The sequence below is a fragment of the Eleutherodactylus coqui genome, chromosome 6 (assembly GCF_035609145.1).
Source record: "Eleutherodactylus coqui strain aEleCoq1 chromosome 6, aEleCoq1.hap1, whole genome shotgun sequence".
Classification (NCBI taxonomy): domain Eukaryota; kingdom Metazoa; phylum Chordata; class Amphibia; order Anura; family Eleutherodactylidae; genus Eleutherodactylus; species Eleutherodactylus coqui.
The window spans coordinates 36,504,926-36,531,023 of record NC_089842.1 but is presented as its reverse complement, the minus strand read 5'-3'; the positions used below and the strand labels follow the sequence as shown (position 1 = coordinate 36,531,023).

Genomic DNA, 26,098 nt, shown 5'->3' with positions numbered 1-26,098 from the left:
CCTCCTGATACCAACCTCTGGCTTCCTTTCTGACAACGCTACCTGCCTCCTCCATTTGTACTGCCACACAAGACCTCCTGATACCAACCTCTGGCTTCCTTTCTGACACCGCTACCCGTCTCCTGCATCTGTACCCCGACCTTAGACTTCCTGGTAAGGACTCCTAACAACTCTCTAGTGTCCTGCACTGCTACTTCCCCCTGCGGCTCCAACCCCAGTGCCAGAAATGTTAAAAACGCAGCATGCTTTATTTTTGTATTTTTTGCGCGACCGATATGTGCAGGAAAAAATATGCACATCTGGACAAACCCATTCATTACAATGGGACTGACGTAAATCGCCGTGCGCTTGTACCCTGGCTATCTCCCGCAGCCTCATTGAAAATGAATGGAGCTGTAATGCCCATGTGCAACTGCCCCTACATCCAATCACCTCTTCACTGCGATGGGTGCAGAAAGCTTACGGTGAGGTGCATGGGGGGCACTGGACCCCCTTTCTTTGGTTCAGTGAGACCCCCACAGATCATAAAGTTATCCCCTATCGTGTATTGGACATAACTTTAGATAAACTTAGGATAAACTTTTATGTTTTTTCAAGTTTTCACCCGTCCACTGGATAGGTAAAAACTGATAGATCGGTGGAACCCCCACCAATCCTGAGAATGGGGTCTGGTTTGTCTCCAAGGGAATGGAACAGGTTGCGCATGCATTCATTTCAATGAGAGCGCTGGAGATATCTGAGTTCTCAGCGCTCTCCTAATTTTGTCGCTCCCATTGAAATAAACGGAGTGGCAATTTTCCCGTGCGATCTCCACTGCGTTCCCAGGGCTCCTATTCTCGGGATCCGTGGGGGTCCTAGTGCCCGGACCCCATTAATCTATCATTCTTCACCTATCCAGTTAAAATGGTATAAAAATATAAAAGGGGTTTTCTGGGAAAATACTATTGAGCAGGGGCGTAGCTATAGGGGATGCAGAGGTAGCAGTCACTACCGGGCCCTCGAGCATTAGGGGGCCCAAAGGCCCCTCTATCACATAAGAAAACTCCAGTATTATAAATGGGACATGATGGTAGGGGGGCGCTGTTACAGATTTTTGCATTGGGTCTCATGAGCCTCTAGTTACGCCTTTGATATTGAGATCCCCACCACTATCAGCACCACAACACACAAGGCGGCGGAGTGGAAGCAGTTAGCTCTAGCCGCGCGCAGTGGTCAGCGCTCGTAATTGCAGCCGCAGTTCCCATTAAAATCAGTATTTAGTCTCTGGAATACCCCTTTGATACTATGGAGCGTTGCCCACGTTTGATTGTATGTATGTAGTACTGCATGAAAGGAAAATGTATGTATATACAGCTATAGCATATACTACACTATCTCACATGTAATACTGACACACACCCCACAGGGGGCAGGATATGATGAGGGTGAAGCCCATAAAGGACCCCCAGTACAACACAGCAGGAGGCTCTAGGACCCGACGTTGGAATGACGTTATTGGACGGCCACGCCTACATACGTCACCAGTGCCCGCCCTTCTCGACTCGTCTGCGCACGTGGTTGGTTGGGAGAGGTTAGCCCCGCCCCAGGTGATGCTCTGTCACCTCTGATGGGAAATGCTCGGCAGTTGGAGCCCGGCCTGTACCGGGAACACTGCGGGCTGTGAGCGGCTCCCGGCCGTGCGGAGGGCGGCACAGCGTGGGACGTACGCCCGGCCCGTTCACAGCAGCGTCTCCTGGAACAGCCGGAGATAACGGGTTAATGCCGGGGGGATACGGGCAGAGGACCGGAGGGGAGCGCGGCACCGGAGCCAGGGAGGAGGCAGGTGAGACCGCGCCGCGCATCCTCCGCTGTGTGACACTGACTGCCTCCCCATCAGCATCCTGTCTGCCTGTCATTCCCTCCGGCACTGTCTATCCAGCCCACTGCTTGGCATCAGCCACGCCGGGCACCCCTCTGCTGGCATCCCTGCCACCACACTCTACATCCCTGTGCCTGGGGTATGACCACACTGTTCAGCCCCCTGCCTGGCATCAGCTACGCCGGGCACCCCTCTGCTGGCATCACTGCCACCACACTCTACAGACCTGTGCCTGTAGTATTACCACACTGCTCGGCCCCCTGCATGGCATCACTGTCACAGTCACACAGCTCACCCCTCTGCCTGGCATCAGCCATGCTGGGAGCCCCTCTGCTAGCCTCACTGCCACCACACTCTACATCTCTGTGCCAAGGCATGACCACTGGCTCCCTGCACAGCTCACCCATCTGCCTGGCATCACTGTCCCAGCCGCACGGCTCACCCGTCTGCCTGGCATCACTGTCCCAGCCGCACGGCTCACCCGTCTGCCTGGCATCACTGTCCCAGCCGCACGGCTCACCCGTCTGCCTGGCATTACTGTCCCAGCCGCACGGCTCACCCGTCTGCCTGGCATCACTGTCCCAGCCGCACGGCTCACCCGTCTGCCTGGCATCACTGTCCCAGCCGCTCGGCTCACCCGTCTGCCTGGCATCACTGTCCCAGCCGCTCGGCTCACCCGTCTGCCTGGCATCACTGTCCCAGCCGCTCGGCTCACCCGTCTGCCTGGCATCACTGTCCCAGCCGCTCGGCTCACCCGTCTGCCTGGCATCACTGTCCCAGCCGCACGGCTCATCCCTCTGCCTGGCATCACTGTCCCAGCCGCACGGCTCACCCCTCTGCCTGGCATCACTGCAACCACTCTACATCCCTGAGCCTGGGGTATGACCACACTGCTTAGCCTCCTGCCTGCCATCACTGTCACTACCACACAGCTCACCCGTCTGCCTGGCATCATTGCTACCACACTCTACATGCCTGGGGTATGACCACTCTGCTCACCCCTCTGCCTGGCATCACTATCACAACCACACGGCTCACCCCTCTGCCTGGCATCACTATCACAACCACACGGCTCACCCCTCTGCCTGGCATCACTATCACAGCCGCACGGCTCACCCCTCTGCCTGGCATCACAGTAACAGCCGCACGGCTCACCCCTCTGCCTGGCATCACAGTAACAGCCGCACGGCTCACCCCTCTGCCTGGCATCACAGTAACAGCCGCACGGCTCACCCCTCTGCCTGGCATCACAGTAACAGCCGCACGGCTCACCCCTCTGCCTGGCATCACAGTAACAGCCGCACGGCTCACCCCTCTGCCTTGCATCACAGTCACAGCCGCACGGCTCACCCCTCTGCCTGGCATCACAGTCCCAGCCGCACGGCTCACCCCTCTGCCTGGCATCACTGTCCCAGCCGCACGGCTCACCCCTCTGCCTGGCATCACTGTCCCAGCCGCACGGCTCACCCCTCTGCCTGGCATCACTGTCCCAGCCGCACGGCTCACCCCTCTGCCTGGCATCACTGTCCCAGCCGCACGGCTCACCCCTCTGCCTGGCATCACTGTCCCAGCCGCACGGCTCACCCCTCTGCCTGGCATCACTGTCCCAGCCGCACGGCTCACCCCTCTGCCTGGCATCTCTGTCACAACCACACGGCTCTGCTTGGCATCACTGTCACACCACACGGCTCACCCCTCTGCCTGGCATCACTGTCACAGCCGCACGGCTCACCCCTCTGCCTGGCATCTCTGTCACAGCCGCACGGCTCACCCCTCTGCCTGGCATCACTGTCACAACCACACGGCTCTGCTTGGCATCACTGTCACACCACACGGCTCATCCCTCTGCTTGGCATCACTGTCACACCACACGGCTCATCCCTCTGCTTGGCACCACTAATCTCACATGGTCCGATCACCCTTCTGTCATTTGTTGTCCCGCACAACTTGGCCTTTTTGTGTTGTTCACCCAACATGTTGGCTCCCACCACTCCTTTTGATAGCTTCTTGCCCTTCTGCCTGGCATCACTGTCACTTACTACCTAGATACCTACTAGTGACAACTCCCTATCCACAACCTGGTATCCTTATCAGACTGTCATTTTTCATTCTCCTCTTCATACCTGCCTGGCATGTTACCACCCTGCTGGCTGGACCTCCCCATCCTATTACTTCAGTGCCATCTTGTCTGGCGCTCTAATCTCAGTTCACCCAAGTGAAATTATGCCGGTGATGGAACATTGCTTTTTGAGCAGTAGTGGCCTGATGACCCGTTGCAGCACCTGGCATAATCTGGTACCCGATGTGCCACTTCGTACCTTTATTGTTTTGTGTCAGCATCCTGCCCTCACTTCAGTACCTCGGGTATTGCCATCTATGTCAGCTTTAGTCTATTATTTTGTTTACCCGCTCTGCCATTCTCAGTAACTGGCATTTAACCTAACTGGCTATCCTAACTGGCAGCTTGGTCTCTATCCCCCCTCCAAAGCATCCTAATCACCACATCTGTCTAGCTAATCAGTGACGCAGGCTGGCATGAATCACTCTTCATTGACTGGCATCTTGATCTTCTACGCAGCTTGACCATTCATTCACTCCTAATTACTGAGCAATTATATTCGCTGCCCGACTGGCACTGATTAATCGTCTCAATTATCTGCGGATATACTGTACGCATAAGCCCCTGCTCCGCCTGGCATCGCGGTGACCACACGTCTGCCTGACACGATGCCCTCCTGCAAGTTGCTTCCTTGCCACATAAATGCCCTTCTGACTCTTGGCCTTCGCTGTTCTGCCCTTTTTTGTTGGTACTCCCTGACCAGAGGATGAAAGGATAAACCTTTGGCCTCTAACGATTGGACCCCTATAACGTGTTTAGGGGGTACTTTGGTAGACTTCATGGCGTACACACTAAACGTACGGCAAAAGCACGATGCCACTTGGACCTTACGATATACGCAGTCTATACAATCATCTGTGTCAGGAGTTTGCTACAATGTATCCATGTGACTTGTTTAGATCAGAATGTTTATAGTCCGGGTGTAAACAAGGATATTTCCATCCATTGGCACAAAGCGGCGATCTCAACAGTGAGAAAGTGAAACGCAAAGTGTATAAACAGTTCTGCAACTTTGTAATACAATGTAGCAAAATATTAAATTATCCCCTATCTAACTGCCATGCCACCACAGATCCTGAGAATGGGGGTCCAGCCGGTCCCTGAGGTCACACAGGCGCGCCGCCACTCCATTCATTCAATGACCGAGTATGAGATTAGAGTTCAAGCACTTTGGCAATTGATGTCATTGAATTGAATGGAGCAACCATATGCTGTGTGAACTCCGCTCCATTCACTCAGGACCCACCAGGCCCCTTCTTTTAGGAGTTGATGGGGGTCGCCCCCCCCCCCCCCCCCCACCTACGGATCATAAAGTTATTCCCCATCCTGTCGGAAGGGAATAACTTATACTTTAGCACAACCACTTTTAAAGGGGTTTTCAAAGTTTTTTTTTTTGTATGGTTTTGGAACCCCGTGCCCAAAACTACATACAATCAATATACTAGCCGGAGCGACGGCAGGCTAGGAGTTGAGTTTTTTGGTTTTTAACATACAACTCACCCCCCCCCCCCCCCCACCACCACCACCACCACCACCACCACTGTCACCAATGATCTTAAATACCTGGAAAACCCCTTTAAGCTTAGTTTATTTTAAACTGGGAAACCCCTTTAGCTCAGCTATTTTCTTAGTTACCTGCATCTCTGACTGGCACGGAGCACGCCTGGCACTTCCTGTTGGCCAAGTGTGAAAACAAAGTTAAACAAATGACATTTGATGCCGCTGGCAGTCAATCAGTCCGTCAGCTTTAGCTTATAATCTTTAGTGTTTGCTCTGCTAAAGTTGGTTGAGCTGCCCGTCATCACCATGGCCTATGCCCATAGCTCGTACTGTTCTCTAGTTGGCACAGAGAAATTGAATGCTTGGTTCAGGGCAGGGCAGAATGTATTGTCAGTGATGGATTAGATTATGAGCTCTTTAGGAGAGCATCAGTAGTTTGCTGCTTTGGCTCTTTAAGATGAGATCTGGGAAGTTTGGAGGCCAAGTAATCACCATGAACTCTTGTCATGTCCTATTGTGCCTACTGTTGCCATCTCTTCCCCAATACACGGAGCCGTCCCAATGGTACAGAATATGTCATTCAGGCGGTCTTCTTCCATTCTTGATCTTCTAGTTCTGATGCCCACGTGCCCGCTGTAAAGCTTCCTGCTGTGGACAGGGGGCTTTTGGTTCTCATTGACGTGTTTCTCACGGTCTCTCGTCTTGTCTGCCGTACCTGTGATACAATCTGGTAGTCACTATGTAGCTGCCGCCTAATCCGATTACGTGCGGCTATGATATGGACTTGTAGGTCTGCTCTGTCTCATCCCACCTGAAGTTTCCGGTTCTGTCACATTTTATAATTTTTGTGGGTTTTTTTTTCTTGTGACTCTGCAGGAATATATGAAGATATTGCATAATTAACAATCGCCCAAAAATATACTAATAAGGAATAATGGCAATATTAAGATCACATGATGTCACGTCGCCATCAATTCTTGCAGGGGGGCACCTTGGTTATACTAGTTGGCAATTTTACTGCTCCGTTACTCAATAGGGAAGTTTATGCTGTGTGCGCACTGACGAAACAGGATTAAAGGGGAACTGTTGGAAAACGGCTATTGTTTCACTCTGTTCTAGGTATATATGTAACGTCTACTCGCCCTCATCACCTTAAATCTTGGCTTTCCTAGGACATCACATTATATCAGGCTGGGATAGAATAACTTTATCCCTGGTGTGCTCAGGATGGAGTAAATGTCCTGGCAGGTAAGTGAAGCCAAAAAATGATGGGTCCCTTTAAGGGAACAATGGGAAAATGTAACTTATGCACTGATCAGTCATAACATTATAGCCACTAGCCTAATATTGTGTAGGCCCCCAGCAGAACAGCTCTGACCCATCGAGGCACGGGCTTGACAAGATGTCTCTTTTGTGGGGCATAAAGATGTTTTTTTAAAAAGGGTTGTGCCAGAATTTAAAGTTATCCCCTAGGAAATAACTTTGCTGATCGGTATGAGTTTCACTGCTGAGACCCCCACCGAAGTTGGATGGAGTGCTGGCCAAGTATGCACCCAGTTGGTGCTCAATTAACTTTAATGGGGCTGACAAATGACCCAACAGGTGCCACTCTGGTATCCTGGTAGTCCCACTAGTGCCTTTACGTGGCAAGAACTTCTTCAGAACCCCCGTTCTTGAGATCGACGAGGGTCTCGACAGTGCGACCCCCCCCCCCCCCCACACACACAATCAGCAAGTTATTCCCTATCTTTAACATACTGGTACAACCCTTTTAAGTCCTGTAAGTTGTGAGTTGCAGCCTCTATAGATTGTACTTCCCACAGATGCTTGATTAGCTTGAGATCTGGGAATGTGGAGGACAGGTCCTCACCTTTTGATCTTTGTCATGTTCCTGACTGATCTTTGCAGTGTCGCCAGGACATTATCCTGCAGAAAGAGGCCACTGAAATTATGGAAGACCACTGCTTTGAAGGGGGAGACTTGGTCTTTATAATGTTTAGGTAATGGTTTGTGTCATAGCAACATCTAAGGTTTCTCAGCAGAACATAGCCCAGATAATCTCATTGCCCCTGCTCTTGCTTGCCATCTTCCCATAATGCATACCCTTCTCCAGGTAAGTGATGCACTTGGCCATCTACGATGTAAAAGAAATCATGGTTCATCAGACCAGGCTACTTTCTTCCATCGCTCCGTGGACATTGTAGGCCCTCTCAGATGGGTCAGCATGGCCACTGTAACTGGTCTGCGGGCATGCAACCCGTTATACAGGGCATTGCAGCTTACTGTATGATCTGATACCTTTCTATCCTAGCCGGCAGTAACTTTTTCAGCAAGTTGTATACGGCAGCTTTTCTTTGGAACCAGACCAAATGGACATCTTTTGCTCACCGTGGGCAGGTGTGAGCCTTGGTCAATTACAGAGCTTTGTCATTGGCTGCAGCAGCCTGTGGCATCTCGTACATGGGCTACTGCAGCTTGTGAAAAGCCTATCAGTAAGGAGACCTGAAGCTTCTGTCAGAGAGGCGAATATAAGCTCCTAATTATGTTTTTACACTGGGGGACCTGCTATTTACAAAAAAAATGATCTGACAACATCTTTTAAAGTTTGAGAGTTTTTTCCAAAAACGTATCTACTCTCATGACTATTCTAGCCACCCTTTTATATAGCGCATGTATATTCAAAGCAGTTTACATCACTTGGTATTTGGCTCTGTCCCCACAATCTGCTGCTGTTGGATTGTGAAAGGAAACCAGAGTCTTCAGAGGACACGGGGAGAACCTACAAACTCCATGCAGATGTTGTCCTTGGTGGACCCCAGCACTGCAAAATAGTGCAAACCCCTGTATTGCCCGTGAGGTCTATACTAGTGCTCTCCATTCTGCTTTTTTTTTTCTTAAATAAGACTTTTTTGCTACTTTTGGAGTATCAGGAAGTTGATTATCTCATTGTGCTACTTCTATAAAGCGTATTGGGTCTCATGTCCACGGGCGGATTTGATTTGCGGTGCGCTGCGTGGAAGATCCATAGTTCAAGCCGTCCATGGGGAAGCACGGGCATCCCCACTTCAATTTACACATGCAGATTTGTTTTCTGGATTCCGCATTCGGAAAGTAAATCGCAGCATGCTTCAGTTTAGTGCGGATTCCATGCGGACGGATTCTATTGAAGTCAATGGAAGCCGTCTGATCTGTGGCCTGTCCGTAATTGACATCGTCGACGGGCAGCGGATTCCATGCGGACGGATTCCATTGAAGTCAGTGGAAGCCGTCTGATCTGTGGTCTGTCCGTAATTGACATCGTCGACGGGCAGCGGATTCCGCAGGAGTTAAAAAAAAAAAAAAAAAAAGCAGTATAGAAAAAAAGACGGCCCGGACAGGTACGCAGGGTCAGATTCTGCTGCGGATTCCGATCCGCCTGTGGACATGAGGCCTTAGGCCGCTCTCACATATGCGCTTTTAACCGTGATTACCACGGTGTTTTGGACGTTGCAGTACAACGCTGCGATTGATTTAGTTGGGGCCTCGCAGGCCTGCGCTCAAACGCTGTGTTTTCTAATGGCCCGATTTTCACATTCTGTCTGCTTTTATCTTGGCACATTTTTGCGCTTTTTAACGCACCTCATCACCTATCAGAATGACGGTATGTGTTAAAAAGCGATGTGGCACGCTGTTCGAAAACTACGATAAAAATCGCAGTAAAATGTCGCGATCTGAATTGCGGCGTTTTACCAACACCGTGTGAGAAAGGGTCACACTGTTACATTGTGTCTTAGGGTTTAATTTATAGTTTTGTCAGGGCTTTTTCACATCAGCGTTGGGGAGCAGAAAGACTGCACTCTGGTTAAATGGATCCATGTTATGACGGAACCAAACAGGGGTGAAAAGAAAAGACCCCCATTGATCATAATGGGGTCCATATGATTGCCAGTAGAGATGAGCGAACGTACTCGTTTAGGGAGATTTCGCAATCGAGCACTGCTTTTTTCGAGTAACTGACTACTCGGGCGAAAAGATTCGGGGGGCGGCATGGTGGAGTGGGGGTAGCAGTGGGGAACAGGGGGGAGCGCTCTCCCCTCTGCAACCCCCCGCATCCCCCGAATCCTTTCGCCCGAGTAGTCAGTTACTCGAAAAAAGCAGTGCTCGATTGCAAAATCGCCCTAAACGAGTACGGTCGCTCATCTCTAATTGCCAGCTAGCAGTCCAGCAATTTGCAAGAATCGACAGGTTGAAATGGCGCAGCTTGCTGTAGCTTTGTAGAAATACAGTCCTAAGCTCTCACTCGTGACCTGAAGGTTGCAAGTTCACAAGTTCAATCCCTGCGTGGTTGAGGTAGTCAGCTCAAGGTTGACTCTGCCTCTGAGTACCCAGTATTGTGGGGGGGGGGTAATAAATGTAAAAAAATTACCTGAAAGCCCTATAGAAAAATCAAGATATTTTATTTATTTTTTTTAGTCAGGAAACATTTGGCGATAGAAGGCTTCGTTGTGCCGCATTACCTGCCCTGGTTACCGAACGACCCCTTTAAGCTGTTGTTGACCACTGAGGTCTCCGGTAGATGAAATCCGTCCTTATTTACTGGCAATAGACTGGAGATAATATGTAGGTGAGGGTTCCTGTTTTCAGCTGGCGAAAATGAAAAGCGAAGAATCTTCTCCAGTACCGACGGTTAAACACGATCTGTTTCAGGAAAAACACTGCAGCAGTTTTTATGCTTTTTAAGCCAAAGCCAGAAGTAGATCAAGCAGAAAGGAGAAGTAAAAGTCCTTCCTTTTTATAGTCGCCACTCCTTTTTAAGGATGCTTTCACGTGGGACCAAGTATGGCGCAGGACGCTCTGCTGTCGAAATCCACAGCAAATTCTGCAAGTCTAAAATGCTGATTTTGACACAGAATTAGGCCTCAGGCACACGGGCGGATTTGATTTGCGGAATCCGCGATTGGCACCCGCGCAGAAGAGCCGCAGTCAAAGCCGGCCGTAGGAAAGCATGGAGCGTCCGCGCCTACGCACACACGTGGATTTGTTTTGCATTTTTTGTGCGGAAAAGAAGTCGCTTCATTCTACCGCGGATTTGGCGTGGAGGGGCTCCGTTAATCACTATGGAAGCGAGCGATCTGCGATGCATCCACAACTCTTCGAATACGTTCACACAGAATCGCGGTGCAATTTTCCATGGCAAACTCCGCCTCTAAAACGGCATCACAATCCGCAGCATTAGACAAGAGACATAACTTGTATGTGGAAACGAACATCAAGAAGCGAGTCTCCCAGAAATGCAGTTTTCCACGTCCAATTCCGCACGCAGGTTTTTGCCCATTGACAGGGCAAAATCCGTGTGCGGATCCATGCCGTAAACCGCGACTGAATGCAACGGTTTTTAGAGGCGTTCACAAGTACCGGTAATTTCACTTCTTTATCTGTACTGCGGATGGACCTGGAGGCTTGCCGTCGGACATGCACAGTACTGATTTAAAAAAAAAAAAAAAATTATTTCCCCGCTACGTCATCAGGCGATGATGCGTAATCTTCAACCTTATGCTAATTGCAGATGGTCCGCAGGTCAGGTGACTTCAATGCAAGCCATCCACTCCTAATCTGCACAGAAATAGTGTGCTGCGATTTTTACTTATTTATTTTTTATGAATTCCCTCAAAGTCCCTGTATTTGGGCTCCATTCACACAGGCGAGGACGATATTGGCTGAGAAACTTGACCCAATATCGCTCTTGCAAACATGCGGTTTTTTTTTTTTGCTTTTTTTTTTCATGGCAAAGTGTTTTTCATTAAGTTTTGTTGCGCCTATGAAACTGTGATGTGATACGTATGTTGGGACCACAAGTGGTTTTTCTTTGACTCGTTTGCATGAATAAGCCCTTATAAGGGTGTTTTGGTTTTTTTTCTCTCTGCACAAAAAAATCTGTAAAGTTGCCTATATTCAGGGTGCTGAAGCCAAAAACGGCAACCAAGATAATGAAGTTATAGACCTCATAAGGAAGAAGGATATTCAATACTGTACTATTAAACCATGGGCCTTCGTTATCAGACCTTCCTGTAGAGATGCAGTGACTTATTAGATGGGCATGGTGGAAGATTTCACAAAGACATGCGTGCAATTGAAAAATTGTATGAAGGAAAGTGGATGCCGGCTGACTAATATGGGGATAGTCCAAGGGAGAATATTGGTGAAGCCAACCTTATTTCTTGCACATATCTGCAGCACGGATTCCGCTTTCCTCCTCCGTTCAGGGAGCAGGAGAGGGGAGTTCTGGTGGCCTAACGGTTCAGTCCCTGGACAGAACCGAACAGCGCCGGGCGGACCCCATTGACCATAGTCGTGTCCGCCATTCTTTCGCCTGGCTTTTGTGATTTATGCCAGCATTGCTTTAACTTCCCATCTTTTTGTACCACTTACAAAAGTTTTGTTCTACATCTGCCACCTGGTGATCTTATGCCCTGCCTAGAACTGGTAAGGCCCGTTTACATGCAATGATTATCTCTGAAAATTAATTCAAGCGATGTCATATGAGCGATAATCGTTGCGTGTAAATGCTACCATCGTGCACTTTTTGGCTGAATGATTTTAAGATTAATTTAAAATCTATCGTTCAGCCGAAGTGAGATAGCGCAGACCGAACGCTTATGTTCTCAGCTGGTGCCGGAGATTATAATGTAATCTGCCGACAGCCCATGTAAAAACAATGCAGCTGTTTGCGGAGCCCTGCCCACATGCTGGACTCTGCAAACAGCTCCCAGAGGCCCTTTTACATGCAAATAAAGCTGGTAAAGGGCTAATGGACATTGGTGTTCGTTAACACTTTACGCAAAATGATTGCTAAAACTTTCAATCTTTTAATTGTTTGAAAGATTGTCTTTGCGTGTAAATGGGCCTTTACCCTATTCAGGATTTACTGTTCCCCACAAGGGCGGGGCCTATGTAAATAATGATCAAAGAAGGTGTTTCTTGGCAAATTTCAGGTGATTCCTCAAACGTTGAGTGCCACGTTATTGTGTGACTAGCTATATGGTTTTATGAGATATTGGATCCCCTTTTTATCCCCCCCTTCACCCCGCAGTTCCTGTTTGTATCAAGTTTTTGAGAAGTGAATTTTTTTTTCTCCTTTTCTCTCACCATATGATAAGATTAGTTTTGCTTTTACACTTTTTACTTCTTCTTTGTCTGTTCCCATGCAGTGACCCGGCATCATGGTCATGGCCTTGTGCGTATCTGAAGTTTTTTTTTTTTTCATGTGTTCTGTCTCTTTAAGAGAAATGCTCTGCAGTTTCCCAATCAGGTAACTGATCTCACATTCTCCTTCGTGATGCTGAACGTGTTCGTAAAACGCCTGACAATGAGCTCAGAAAGACAATGGAAGGCTCCAGCGCCTGGATGCGAGCTCTATAGATATGTGCCCCCCTCCTCCAGCTCTGACTCAGCCACCCGGTATTAATAAAAAAATACAGTTTGTAGCGGCCGGTGACGACTTGTGCGCAACGTCCAATGTCTCTTAAAGGCGCAGCACATCACTATATGCTCAGCCTGGTGCAAGAGTAATCTGGGGATGAGGCAGGAATAAGGGGCCTTTTACAGGGTACGACAATAGAGTGCTTAAGGGCACTTTCACACGGGTGACAGCGATAGCGCCGCAGGAAAATCGCAGCGATATCGCATCTGTGTTCTGTGCGATAGCGCTGCACTTTCTCACGGCGCTATCGCGATTTTTGTGTCGCTACAAAGTCTCGTGACTTTGTAGCTCTTTTTCTGAGATTTCTTGAGGAACTTGAAATATAAGCCCTACCCCAAAAATAAACCATAGCTGCATAAAAAAAAATACATCACCTAACAGGCGCTGTCCGCTCCGCCGCACATGTCCTCTGCAGCTCCGGCACACTTTTCTGTAGTCTTCAGCCAGCGTTTCCTGTTTAGGGGTTCAAAAGCCCCGCCTCCAGGAAGTGCTGGCTCTGATTGGTTGAGCCATGGCGCTCGATGAACCAATCACAGCCAATCAATGCGATGGCTGTAATTGGTTCTTGAGTGTCACAGCTCAGCCAATCACTGCAGCGCTTGATGAACCAATCAGAGCCAGCACTTCCTGGAGGCGGGGACCAGGAAGCGCTGGCTGAAGACTACACGCAAGTGTGCCTGAGCTACAGAGGAGATGACAGCGCCGTCAGGTGCTGTATTGTTTTTTTTTAATGCAGCTGGGTTACAAAACATTGGAAATCACCGTTGTATAGAGTATGTCATGATTTTTTTTTTTCTTGCAATGTAGCAGCCTACAAAACATCGTTAATGTGAAGGAAGCAATTGGAGAGCATGGGCTTCACATACATGTGACTTGTAGCGCTGTCTCATCGCGTGAAAATTGAGCTTTTTTTTGTTTGTCGTCGTCCCCCCCCCCCCCTCCCCCTCCGCCACTTTGTCTACAGCTGGCAGTCTTGGTCGTCACAGGCACTGTAGCCAATAACTGAGCTCGGCACTCAATCTCGTTGGCTGGTGAAGCCTGCGAGCATGACATCAGAGGAGAGACCAGCGGCGCGGAAGACAGCAGGAGAGGGGAGTATATGCTGGCTTATTACAACTCGGACAACCCCTTTAAGTGCCCGACAGTCGTCCCAAAGATATTGCTCATACACTTTCACACGGGAGTGTTAATTACTCACTGATTGGAGGCGGAACTCGTTGGGGATCTCTTCCCGCGGCCCGCCTCCATTCAGTGAAAATGGGTAGTTCATACGTGAAGTGCCTGTACACGGGCGGATTGCAGGTTTTTATGCTTCCATAAGATCAATTGTTAGTTTTACGTGACCCATGGCAGCCAATAATGGCGCAATTTTAAATTTTGTCTTGAGTAGTCTAAGAAATGAAAGCCGAGCTCTGATTGGCTGTTTCCTACGAGGCCCAGTATCTCCTCCTTATGGTTGTGATGGCAGGACTTGTAGCCATGTGCTTGTAATCCATTTGGTTTATTAATTATGCTGGCTTTTACGCAGGCGTAAGCGCAATTGCGTGCGTCTCAGTGCAACTTTTTTGCGCTATGAACGAGACTTTTCTGCGCATTTGGCGTATCTTACTGTACTTTTCTGCCTGCAGGGCATGTTCATTTGTGGGCGGCAAACAAACGCCCCGATTGTAATGGCTAATTGGTTCCAGATGTGTTTTTTACCAGTGGAATTAGTGTTTCACACCTCCTTGTGTATTGCGAGTACATTTGCGCACCCTCCATTGACTTCTATGGGCACCTTTTGCGCAGAAAGATATAGAGCATGTTCTATTTTCTTTTCTTGCGTCAAAATCGCGATCGCCCATGTAAAACTAACCTTCTAGTATTCCGTACTATCTGTTTTCCCCCAGGAGTTCTGTGCTTTGCAAGAGGCACAGGAAAGGGACCCGTTCCCTGGATGTACTACCGCATGGCAGGGTGGCATGAAGGTTCAGGGAAAGTTGGGCTCTTACTTCTCTTGTACTAACTTTACGTCTTATTTTCATCTCCGTCCGCATCCAAAACTGAATTTCTAATTCCGCTGATCAGAGCAGTGTATTGTGGGAGCTCAGAATTACAGCTTGGGTATTCAATCGCATGACTGACAACTGGGCGGGGCTATATGTCAGACAGTTTTTCAAGGGCAACCAGCAGAATTTTGGCAGCAGCAATGGAGGAAACCGCATGAAAATAAGTCAAAACTGATAATAAAAGAATAGAGGGAAAAAAAACCCCTTCCAAAGCGCTCGACTCAAGGCCATAATCATGATGGCGGGTCACTGCGGGGGGAACAAAAAGTGAAAAACTAGTAAAAGTGTAAAAGCAAAACTAAAACTGATCATATGGTGAGAAAAGGAAAAATACACTTCTCAAAAACTTTATACAAACAGGAAGTGGGGGGGGGGGGGGGTCCAATATGTCACACAGCCATATAACTAGTCACACAATAACGCACTCAACATTTGAAGGACCGCCTCCAAGCCACCTGATTTGGTCTCTATTTACATAGGCCCTGCCCCTTTTGTGGAACGTGGGTGGGGTGTATACTACACTAGGTGATCTACCCTGCGTTGGATGGCGATTTTTTTTTTTTTTTTTTTTTTTTTTGAAGCCGGCCTAAAATGGGCACACGCGCTCAAAAATGCAATGCCCATTGGGTAAATATACAGGGCAAATGTGTATGCAAATGTACCTGCGCCCTCGTGAAGCCGACCTTGGTCCTGCCACACTGCAAAAGTGGGCCAGGAATTTTTTGAGGAACATGACCCAGATCTTAATCCAAGCGAGCGTCTGCAGGATGCGCTCAAGTCTGACCCATGTAGGCTGGACCACACGACCTACAGGACAGACAGATGTCAGACAGTAGATTGGAAAGGGTTAAGACATTATAACTTAAGGCTGTACAGTTTCGATGTTGGAAGACGTTCGTCTGTGTTCCCTTACTGTATATTGCCAGCCTCCCTGCTGTCGGAGCCTATCCAACGTGTCACCTCATACAGTACTGGCTTCAGCCAGCAGATAGCGCCGTTGTATAACGGAAGAAAAGAGAAAGCCTCCTAGGAAAACCAGGATACAAATTGGATTGGAAAGGGTTAAAGTGTCTACTGCGAACGTCTTGGTACCAAGATGCCCCAGGACACCTTCACAGGTCTTGCAGAGTCCATGACTGGGTGGATCAGAGCTGTTTTGGCAGCACGAGGGGAACCTTTATAATAGTTAACCCAGACAAGGAAAAGAAGTAAACGGCACTCGCCAATGGATAATCCAGTCCTCGGTTCAATGCGGCTATCGATGGTGCTCCGCTCAGAGAGTAAAAATGCCAAATATCCACAGCATAGAATGAACAGCCGGCACTTACAGAAGTTTAAAAATAATAAATATAGCAGTTTTTTAATTTTTTTTATTCCATATTTTAATACAAAAAGTGGCGGGATGCGGTGCCAACAGCTGTTTCACGTCAAACACCTTCATACGTACAGCCACGTCGGGACGCAACTTAAATATGCGGCGTCCCCTTGTAGCCCAGCAACATAACAAATACAAGCAGGTCTCAAACCGCAAAAAATGCATGCAATCCATTCCGGTCATTTTATCCCAAAGCGTCCGTTATACTGATGGATTCGCCTCTTTCCAGAGAAATTAGTGTTTATCCCCACCGTCCTTTGGGCGATCCACCCTTCCGATCCCTGCAAGCCGTAATACAATCGCTCATGTTCCTCCGCCCAAGTCATAATGTATCTTCTGTGTTCAGTAACTTGTTGATAAGGGCATTGTATAAGTTTGCCTACATAACACGGGGCAGAAAGTTACTGGGACGACGAATGTTATGCCCATTTAGACATGATTATCACTCAAAAGCCATCTTTTGAGCGATAATCGTTGTGTCTAACTGCACTGACATCGTGCAGTTTTCGTTAAGCCGTCGCTGATCTTCCAAAATGCTGAAAGATGATGATGAGCCTTATCAGGAATTCAGTGGGATACAAATGATACTATTGTTTCAGCTGTATCCCGCTCCCTGAACATTGGAAGGGTGTGAGCGGTCCAGCTGTGTTCTGCATACCCCGCTCGGAGTGCCCAGCTGTATAACAGCCAGGCACTCTTTGCAGAGAGCAGCTGGATGCAGAAGACTAGCAGGGACACCGTTTGTCTTCTGAATCCCCCGCTCGGAGCGCTCGGCTGTATAACAGCTGGGCACTCGGAGCAGGGAACAGCTGGATGCAGAAGATAAGCGACCCCGCTTGCCTTCTGTATTCCCCACTCAGAGTGCAAGGTTTGAGCGATCACCTTGCTCTTAAAGGCACACAACAATTATCGCTCAAAAGACCTCTTTTGAGCGATAATCGTTGTCTAAATGGGCCTTTAGTAAGGGTGCCAATTCCAAAGGATGCTCGAATTAATCAATGGTTCATGGGGACTAGATTTAAAGGGGTTGTCTCGCGGCAGCAAGTGGGGTCATACACTTCTGTATGGCCATATTAATACACTTTGTAATATACATCGTGCATTAATTATGAGCCATACAGAAGTTATTCACTTGCCTGCTCCGTTGCTAGCGTCCCCGTCGCCATGGATCCGTCTAAATTAGCTGTCTTCTGGCGTTTTTAGACGCGCTTGCGCAGTCCGGTCTTCTGGCTTGTGAATGGGACCGCTCGTGCCGGAGAGCTGGTCCTGCGTCGTCATCGTAGCTCCGCCCCGTCACGTGTGCCGATTCCAGCCAATCAGGAGGCTGGAATCGGCAATGGACTGCACAGAGCCCACGGTGCACCATGGGAGAAGACCCGCGGTGCATCGTGGGTGAAGATCCCGGCCATCTTGGAGATGGAAGAAAGAAGTCGTCGCAGAGCGGGGATTTGGGTAAGTAATATATATATATAATTTTTTTAACCCATCCTTTGGGTTTGTCTCGCGCCGAACGGGGGGCCTATTTGGAAAAAAAAAAAAACCCGTTTCGGCGCAAGACAACCCCTTTAAAAGTGAAGAAAATACTTCTTTTTTTTATTTTTTATTTTTTCTTACTACCAGGGACCCTCTTCTTTCTACCTGCCTTCAACAGTTCACAACAGTCTTTTCTAAGGGCCTTTTTCATCGCGGTCTCTACAATATCTGCCGGACATCCTCTACTTTAAAAATGGACTTTTTAGTTCACAGGCTTGTTGAATGAATTTCTCGTCACCATTAAACTTTCTTAGGTGTAAAATTTGAGCGCGCAGCACCGCTTGTTTTTCGCATCCGTAGGATGATGACTATATTGAAATGCAAGAAAAGTTTGTGTATAGAAAACGGACTGTAATGGGAAAACATATCTGTTGGTTAAAATAACGCCCAAAGAAAGGTTTACAGCCTTACAGCAGACCGCTGCACCAAACCCCACCGAATCTGAAGGAATTAGTCGTTAACATTTGACTCAGAAATTCCACTGCCATTTTCAATCCCTTCATCGTGGAGTAGACGAGCTTTCAATGTCGATCGTCGCGATCTTGAAGCCCAACTGCCAATGAACAGATTCTAATGACATTTGAAAGTTAGTGTCGGGCCCAGGGCCACAAGGCTTTAGGGGTGTTTGCATATTTACACCTCTTCCAGTGGATAAACAACGGGTGTGTGATAGAAGTAATAGACGTATAGTAAGCGATCAACGTCAATATTACGGGCGGAAGTTAAATCTATATTTGTACCCCCCCCCCCCCACGGGTCATAATTGCTACAGTAATCGGCGCTGCTCTTGTATGTTTGTGATAATTGCCCCGGAGCCTCTTCATCACCAGGGTGATTAGTATCCACATCCACAAATTTCAAATCATTTTCCAGCTCCTGCCACCCCTTTTTCCCCCTCCCCTTTTCCCCCCTCCCCCCCCCTTTTCCCCCCTCCCCCCTTTTCCCCCCTCCCCCCTTTTCCCCCCTCCCCCCTTTTCCCCCCTCCCCCCTTTTCCCCCCTCCCCCCCTTTCCCCCCCTTTTTCCCCTCCCCCCCTATTTCCCCCTCCCCCCCTTTTTCCCCCTCCCCCCCCTTTTTCCCCCTCCCCCCCCCCTTTTCCCCTTCCCCCCCCTTTTTCCCCTTCCCCCCCCTTTTTCCCCCTCCCCCCCCCTTTTTCCCCCTCCCCCCCCTTTTTCCCCTTCCCCCCCCTTTCCCCCCCCCCCCTTTTTCCCCTTCCCCCCCCCTTTTTCCCCTTCCCCCCCCTTTTTCCCCTTCCCCCCCCCTTTTTCCCCCTCCCCCCCCTTTTTCCCCCTCCCCCCCTTTTTCCCCCTCCCCCCCTTTTTCCCCCTCCCCCCCCCCTTTCCCCCCCCCTTTCCCCCCCCCCCCTTTCCCCCCCCTTTCCCCCCCCCCCTTTCCCCCCCCCCCTTCCCCCCCCCCCCCTTTCCCCCCCCCCCTTTCCCCCTCCCCCCCCTTTTTCCCCCTCCCCCCCCCTTTTTCCCCGCAAAAGGTTCCCCCTTACTCCACAATTCGTGGCACTGGCAGCGCCCCCCTTCACACAGCGCAGAGCCGTAGGTCAGGAGAAAGCACTTCCGCATCACCGGACCAGCGGCACTGCATTCAATGGCTGGCGCCGAGTGAAGTGCACTGCCAGTGCCCAAAATTGAGGAGGAGCTTTTTGCTGATGACTTCGAATCAAAATCCACCCCGATGTTGCGAAATTTAACTTTATTTTGTAAAAACTCTGTGGATTTTGCAGCTATTTTTGCTCCTTGAGGACTTACCCTTAATGCTGCTCTTGATTTTTACTTTCTTGGACTCGAAAACTTTTCCCTAGCAAAAGATGGCGGTTTTGCAATCTGTCTCCTCCTTTGGTTCAATGACCAATCCTCAGCCTTTTCCACATAAGGGATCTTTTTGTTCCCCTTTTCCCGTTTGGTTCTTGATGATTGGACTTCCAATGTAGTAGTCACTTCTATATTGCATGCTACTATAATGTGCAAACTGCAGCATCCATAGTGTGCAGTCCATTAATTGCTATTGGAGCAGTTGAAGTGACCCTTTGGTCCCGGACAAACAAAATGATCGCACCCTTCTCTGACTGATGCCCGTTGTTTATCAGTATGCATCATTAGTCCAGCATACTACACTCTGCTTTGATTGGCCAGCGCTGCCCATGGAGGCAGCATGTAGTGTCTTAATTATGCATGCAAGGTAGTCTGAAAACCCGATGCAGCCAGAACTGGAGGGTTGCTCTAAACTAACCACCCCATGATAGGATAGCTGTAAACTAACACAACTGTATTAACCCCCCGCCCCCCGCCTTCTCGTGATAGATATAAGTCAATACCCCTAGAGCTGTTTTTTTTTCTTTTTTGTCTCGGAGAATGGCCCTCTGGGTAATTTGCATGGTAGCTTTATGAGTCATTGGTTGACGGGTTGCCTTCGTCCTGGTTACTCAGCGCCGCACGCTGTGCCAGCTCCAGCCTGTGCCACGTTCCCACCAGGTAAAGGGATGACTCAGAGCTTCTGTGTCACTACTACTATTTAGAGACTAGAAGGGAATCAAAGGAAAAGCCAAGTGCAGGGAAGTATTTAGTAGAGAGGTAACGGGCGCAGGTCATAATGGGGCCCCGTTCACACGGAGGCATCGGGTCAGTATGGTGAAGTCAGATTGGTAAGCCAAAACCAGGAAAGGCTCCAAAATCCGGAAGAGATGCAAATCTTTCCATCATACATACTTGCTCTCTGTAGGTTCCACTGATGTAAAGATGTATTCTCCGCTCCGACTGGCGCAGTACGCTGTGTAATGCACCTGTACTACTTGGTTAGCCGATCGGTTAGTAGAATACAGTTCCCTACAAGTATAGCATTAATTACTAACATTTGGCGCACCAAGTAACCGCTGTGGCGCACCAAATGTTGGCTGCTGTTGTGTAAAATCAGGAGGGCCGTTAGCAGATGATGATTTTGTGTTTTTTAAAGGGCTCTGTCATTAGAAAACAAAAATTCCATACTTTCCAATTCCTCCCCGTCAGTCTGCTTACCGCATCTGCTCCCCGCTGATCTTTTGTCTCCTGCAGTCCCCTGGTCACCTCACCGCAAGCCGGACGATTCTTCGTCTTCCTGTGATGAAGCACACATTGCCGGCATTCTCCTTCCTGCAGGTCATTGTACCCGGTCACTGGTGATGTAGCCTTCACAGCCTACGGTAGTAGGGAGTGCCGAGCTATTGCCAAGACTGCGCATGCGCACCAGCTCTCCGCGATAGTATATGAACTCTTGCGGCGAGTCAGCACGCATGCGCAGTTTCGGTAATAGATTGGCATTCCTTGCTAGGCAGTGAGCGTTACATCACTAGCGACGTAACCAACACTGACCTGCCAGAACAAGAATGCCAAGAATAGACGCTCCATAACAAGAAGAGGAGGGTCCAGCCGGCTTGTAGGGAGGGGACCCAGGGGACTGGAGAAGCTCAGCGGGGAGAAGATGCGGTAAAAAGACTGCCTGGGGAGGAATAGGTAAGTGTTTTTTTTTTTTTGTTTTTTTTTTTTCTTTCTTTGGTGATGGCAAAACTTTTTTACCGTTCCCTATCCATTCCGCAACGGAGTCCGTCACTGTGCGCCCCCCCGAGACCCCATACTAGCCTCCAGATCCGCTGCCCGACGTCCTGCATCCCCTGCTGGCGCGCATGCACAGTACAGCGCATGACACGCCTGCCGCGTCATGTGACGCGCTGGGAAGCGGTTTCACACTATTTTCCACTGTGCGTGACAGACTGCTTCCATTCACAGTGCGGAATTCCAAGGTGAATTTCACATCGTGAGCATTGCGCTATTAGGAGAGGAGCCCTATTTTTTATGTAAGGCAGGTGGCATCTGTTGCTGGTTTTTTGGTGTTTTGCCGTCCCCCCCCCCCCCCCCCCTTCATAATAGTCCCTGTGCTGCTTTTGTTTTTTTTTTTTCTTTCTTCCCTGCAGTTTGTGTCTGCGTGAAAATGAACTAGATGTTGCCGAAAAGCCCTGCTGATGTGCCGGATATTATCCTTTTATTTATATAAGATGCGTATTAGATAACACTTTATATCACGCAATCTGTATGTTTTTGGAGTAGGGAAGAGAACCAATGCGAGCACTGGGAGAACAAACTCCACGCAGATGTTGTCCCGAGTAGGATTTGAACCTTGGACTGCAAGGGGATAGCAATAACCACCGAGCCACCTTATTGCTGGGGCCTGTGTCGTATTCCTATCCTTTCCATCAATGAGAAATAGGACATGACCATGCATGTTATGGTGTTGTGCCCGTGAGTTGTCGGGCGGCCCGCCGGCGCCCGTGGATTGATCCGGTGTCAGTTGCACCCAAGATATAATTATGAACGTGACAGATGTTTGAGGTTTCAGTGAGACCATTCAGAGACTTCCTTATGAATCGCGTGTGACCTTACAGTTTCCTAGAAGTATGGGGGAAGTTTAATAGGAACCAGCACAAGCCTCTCCCCCCTCCCCCTCTCCCCCTCTCCCCCCTTTGATCAGTTTGCCATGAATTCCCTCCTCCAGATCATCTATAAAAATGTTGAACACCGGGCCTTGGACAGAGCCTTGTGGTACCCCACTTGAAACATTCCTCCACTTGGATGTGCAGTCATTTATGACCACTCTTTGAGTACAATCACTCAGCCAGTTGTGAATCCACCTAACTGTTGCCTTGTCGATCCCCTATTTGGTTATTTTTTCCATAAGTATGGTATGAGATACTTTGCCAAATGCTTTACTAAGGTCAAGATATACTATATCCACCGCATTTCCCTGATCAACCCAGTCGGTGATTCTGTCATAGAAGGAAATTAGATTAGTCTGGCATGACTTGTCTGTTACAATCCCATGCTGGCTCTGGTTAATTACTCCGTTTTCATCCAAGTACTTGCATACATGCTGCTTAATATTTGTTCAAAGATCTTTCCCAGTATAGAGGTCAGGCTTACAGGCCTGTAGTTTCCTGGATCCACCTTCTTCCCTTTCTTGAAGAAAGGGAGAACATTTGCTCTTTTCCAATCTTCTGCGACTTCTCCTGCTCTCCAGGAATTTTTGAAGATTAGGGCGAGTGGTTGAGCAATTACCTCCGCTGCTTCCTTTAGTATCCTAGGACGTAATTCATCTGGACCTTAAGACTTGAATTCCTTTAAGTTAGCTAAGTGTTCCCTTACCATCTCTCTGCTTACAGATAGCCTGCATTCTTTTATTACCACAATAGCACAGGGAAGATCAGTTGATGTTCCATCTACTTTCTGAGAGAAAACCGATACAAAATAGGAATTTAAAAGTTCGGCCTTCTCAACATCATTCTTAACCAATTCACCGTTTTCATCTTGTAAGCATCCAATAGCATCTTTGACTTTTCCTTTGCTTTTGGCATACCCCCCAAATCCTTTTTTATTGCTTTTGGCCTCTGTTGCAAGCCTCAATTCATTATCAGCTTTAGCTTTTATGACACTTGCCCTACAGCTTCTGCAGACCCCATTATATTCCCCCTCTTTCCATTTGATAAACATATATTTCTTTGTTTTTAATGTGTGTAAAGTTCTGCGTTCATCCATCCTGGGCTCTTTAAATGCTTCCCATTCTTCCTTCTTGTAGGGATTGTTACCGATTGTGCTTTCGGAATCTCATTTTGCAATATTTCCCAACCTTCTTGGACATTTCTGTCCTTAATAACATCCCGCCATTGGATTCTTCCTGCCCTCTTTCTGATTTCATCGTAAATATAGGTTTCACCGGAATACATGATGGATTTTAACTTGTAAATTGAGTAATCTACTGTTTGTCAGATGGAAGCTGATGTGTGAAGGCCTGTAACCTCCATTGTATTAACTGAAGCGCATGTGGCCGGTGACTCACAGCTGGCCTCGTATAGTGTACTCCGACACTTATGGCTTCCAGATGTGGAATTTGCTGTCATTTTCTATATCTAAAGATATGGAGAATCCCGTGTGTAATGTCTACCGCAAACATGAGTGAGTCACCCGTGTGCACGGCGCTTCCCTTTCAGCCGCTGCAGGAGTTTTACGTAGTAGCAGATAAGAGGATACGAACCACATGCTGCTTCTCTCCCCGAGGTCTCACGAAATCATACAGATTTTCAGGAACTCATCGGATTTCCGACTCCCAGTAACAGCTGAGGCTTCCACTGACGTCAACATACCACTTACTTGCTGGCAACCATTTTGGATCGGCTTCTTAGCTATTGTGATTTTTTTTCCAGTCGTGGATAGGGGGGGCGCGGTTGGCAATTAAAAGGCTAAGATGGGACAGGTAAAAGTCCAAAAACTAAAACTACTGTTGCTCTCCAACAGTAACACAAAAAGGAACCATCTGGGAAGTCACTAAACTTTTGTAGTTCTCCCTCGTCTATATATGGATGGCCGGGTGCTTATCTAGGGAAAAGGTCTCATCGGCATGCATTATGGGAAGAAGACAAGCCGGCAGAGGCAATGTGATACTCTGGGTAAACTTGGGTCCTGGTATTCTTGTGAATGTTGCTTCAACACGTGCCACCTACTTATACATTGTAGAGAAGTGTACTCCACCTTCCCCCATCGTTGCAATGGTAGTCCTTCATGCCAGTGCCCTCTTTCAGCTGGCTAGTGCAGCCTGCCATGCTGTCATGTTCTTCATCCATTTCTGAGCACTTTTGGTAAAGAGTTCAAGGTGATGACTTGGCCCCTACATTCCCCAGATATCAATTCAATCAAGCATCCTGTGTTGAAAAAAACAAGTCCAATGCACAGAGGCCACACCACGTAACTTCCCGGACTTGAGGTACCTTTACACGGTACAACTGTTGGGCATTAAGTTGATGGGGACGCTGTTGGGTGCTTATCGCTGCTATCCTTTTCACGCAGGAGCAATAGTATTAGGATTCGAACCTGCAACCTCCTGCACGCTGGGCAGTAGCCCTTTCCTATTGAGCTGTCAAGCATTTTGAACAATTCCCCTGCATGACTCTCAGCCTTGTTCCATGATCCCTGTTATCTGGTTCCTGTCTCCTGCTCCTGACCACATCTCTGTCTTTGATTAGGCTTGCTATATAAACCTGGCCCTGATCACTCTTCACTCCTTGCGTGATTACTCTGCTCCACAGCACCGTTTGATCAAGCTCCACTTGCCTGTTCCTCCGCTATTTCTACAAGACCTACAGATGCTGATTTCTGGCTGCCCTTCCGACTACGCTACCCGCCTCATCCATCTGTACTGCAAACTGAGACTTCTTGTTGCTGACTTCTGGCTTCCCTTCTGACTACACTATCTGCCTTCTCCATTTGTACTGCAAACCTTGACTACCGTCTGATGACCTTGTGCTTCCTACCGACTACTCTCCAGACCTGCGGCTACTACACCTGAGGCTCCATGCTAGTGCCTGAACCTGCTACAAATAGTCCATTTATCGCAAACAGGCAGTCGCTCAAAGATCGAGAAACTCTTGTTTACAGTGAGCGAGAAGACGCTCAGAAATCATTCTGTAACGGAACATTTAGTGACGTTTGATCAACTTCTCTGTCAGGATGGGGGGTCGTGCACATGGGCCGACAGTCTCACATAATCACTCGTGTAAGTAATTTGGGCGACCATTGGCCCATATAAAGGTAGCTTTAAAGGATCCGCTGCTAATGTGTTGGTGTCAGATATCACAGGGCACCTTCAAAGAAGTTGTGCAGCAAATGACTCTCGGGTGTGAGCTGTTTTGTTGGGACAACAGGGACCTTTACAATATTAGGCAGGTGTTTGTTTTTTTTTTTTTTGGTTTTTTCTTAAAGGGGTTTTCCAGGAAAATACTATTGATGACCTAGCCTTAGTATAGGTCATCAATAGTTGAATGTTGAGGTCTGCCGCTTAGAATCCAAGCTGATCGAACGCCCCCTGTCAGCGCGGCAACTCACAGGCGTACGGAGCGTAAGCTGGTTTTCCACCCCCAGTGTAGTGGCTGTAACTGCAGGTGTAGCTCCCATTGACTTTGCTGGTAATTGCAGTTTCAATTCTCATTATCGGCCACTACACAGGGGTCAAAGCATCAACCTCAGCTCCGTAGCCCTGTGCGTTGCGATGCTGACATCGGGCACCCAGTCAGCTGATTGTCTGAGGTCCTGAATGGCGTACCCTAGCCACGCAAATATTGATGATGCCCAAAGATAGGACAGACAGAAAGATGGGTCCAGACAGAAAATCTGTGACAAATC

At 48.5% G+C, this 26,098-nt stretch overlaps 1 protein-coding gene across 2 annotated transcripts in view; it reads left to right on the top strand.

The window, feature by feature from the left end:
- Positions 1–1,597: 1,597 nt before the first annotated feature.
- PIK3CD (phosphatidylinositol-4,5-bisphosphate 3-kinase catalytic subunit delta) overlaps positions 1,598–26,098 on the top strand; it is a 49,248-nt gene continuing 24,747 nt past the window's right edge. Inside the window, exon 1 of one of the 2 annotated variants that reach the window (XM_066606593.1) lies at positions 1,598–1,822. The gene's annotated coding sequence lies outside the window, so the exon portion shown is untranslated. Of the gene's footprint in view, positions 1,823–6,629; positions 6,726–26,098 lie in introns of those variants that run through there. The other variant, XM_066606594.1, reaches the window with a different exon arrangement.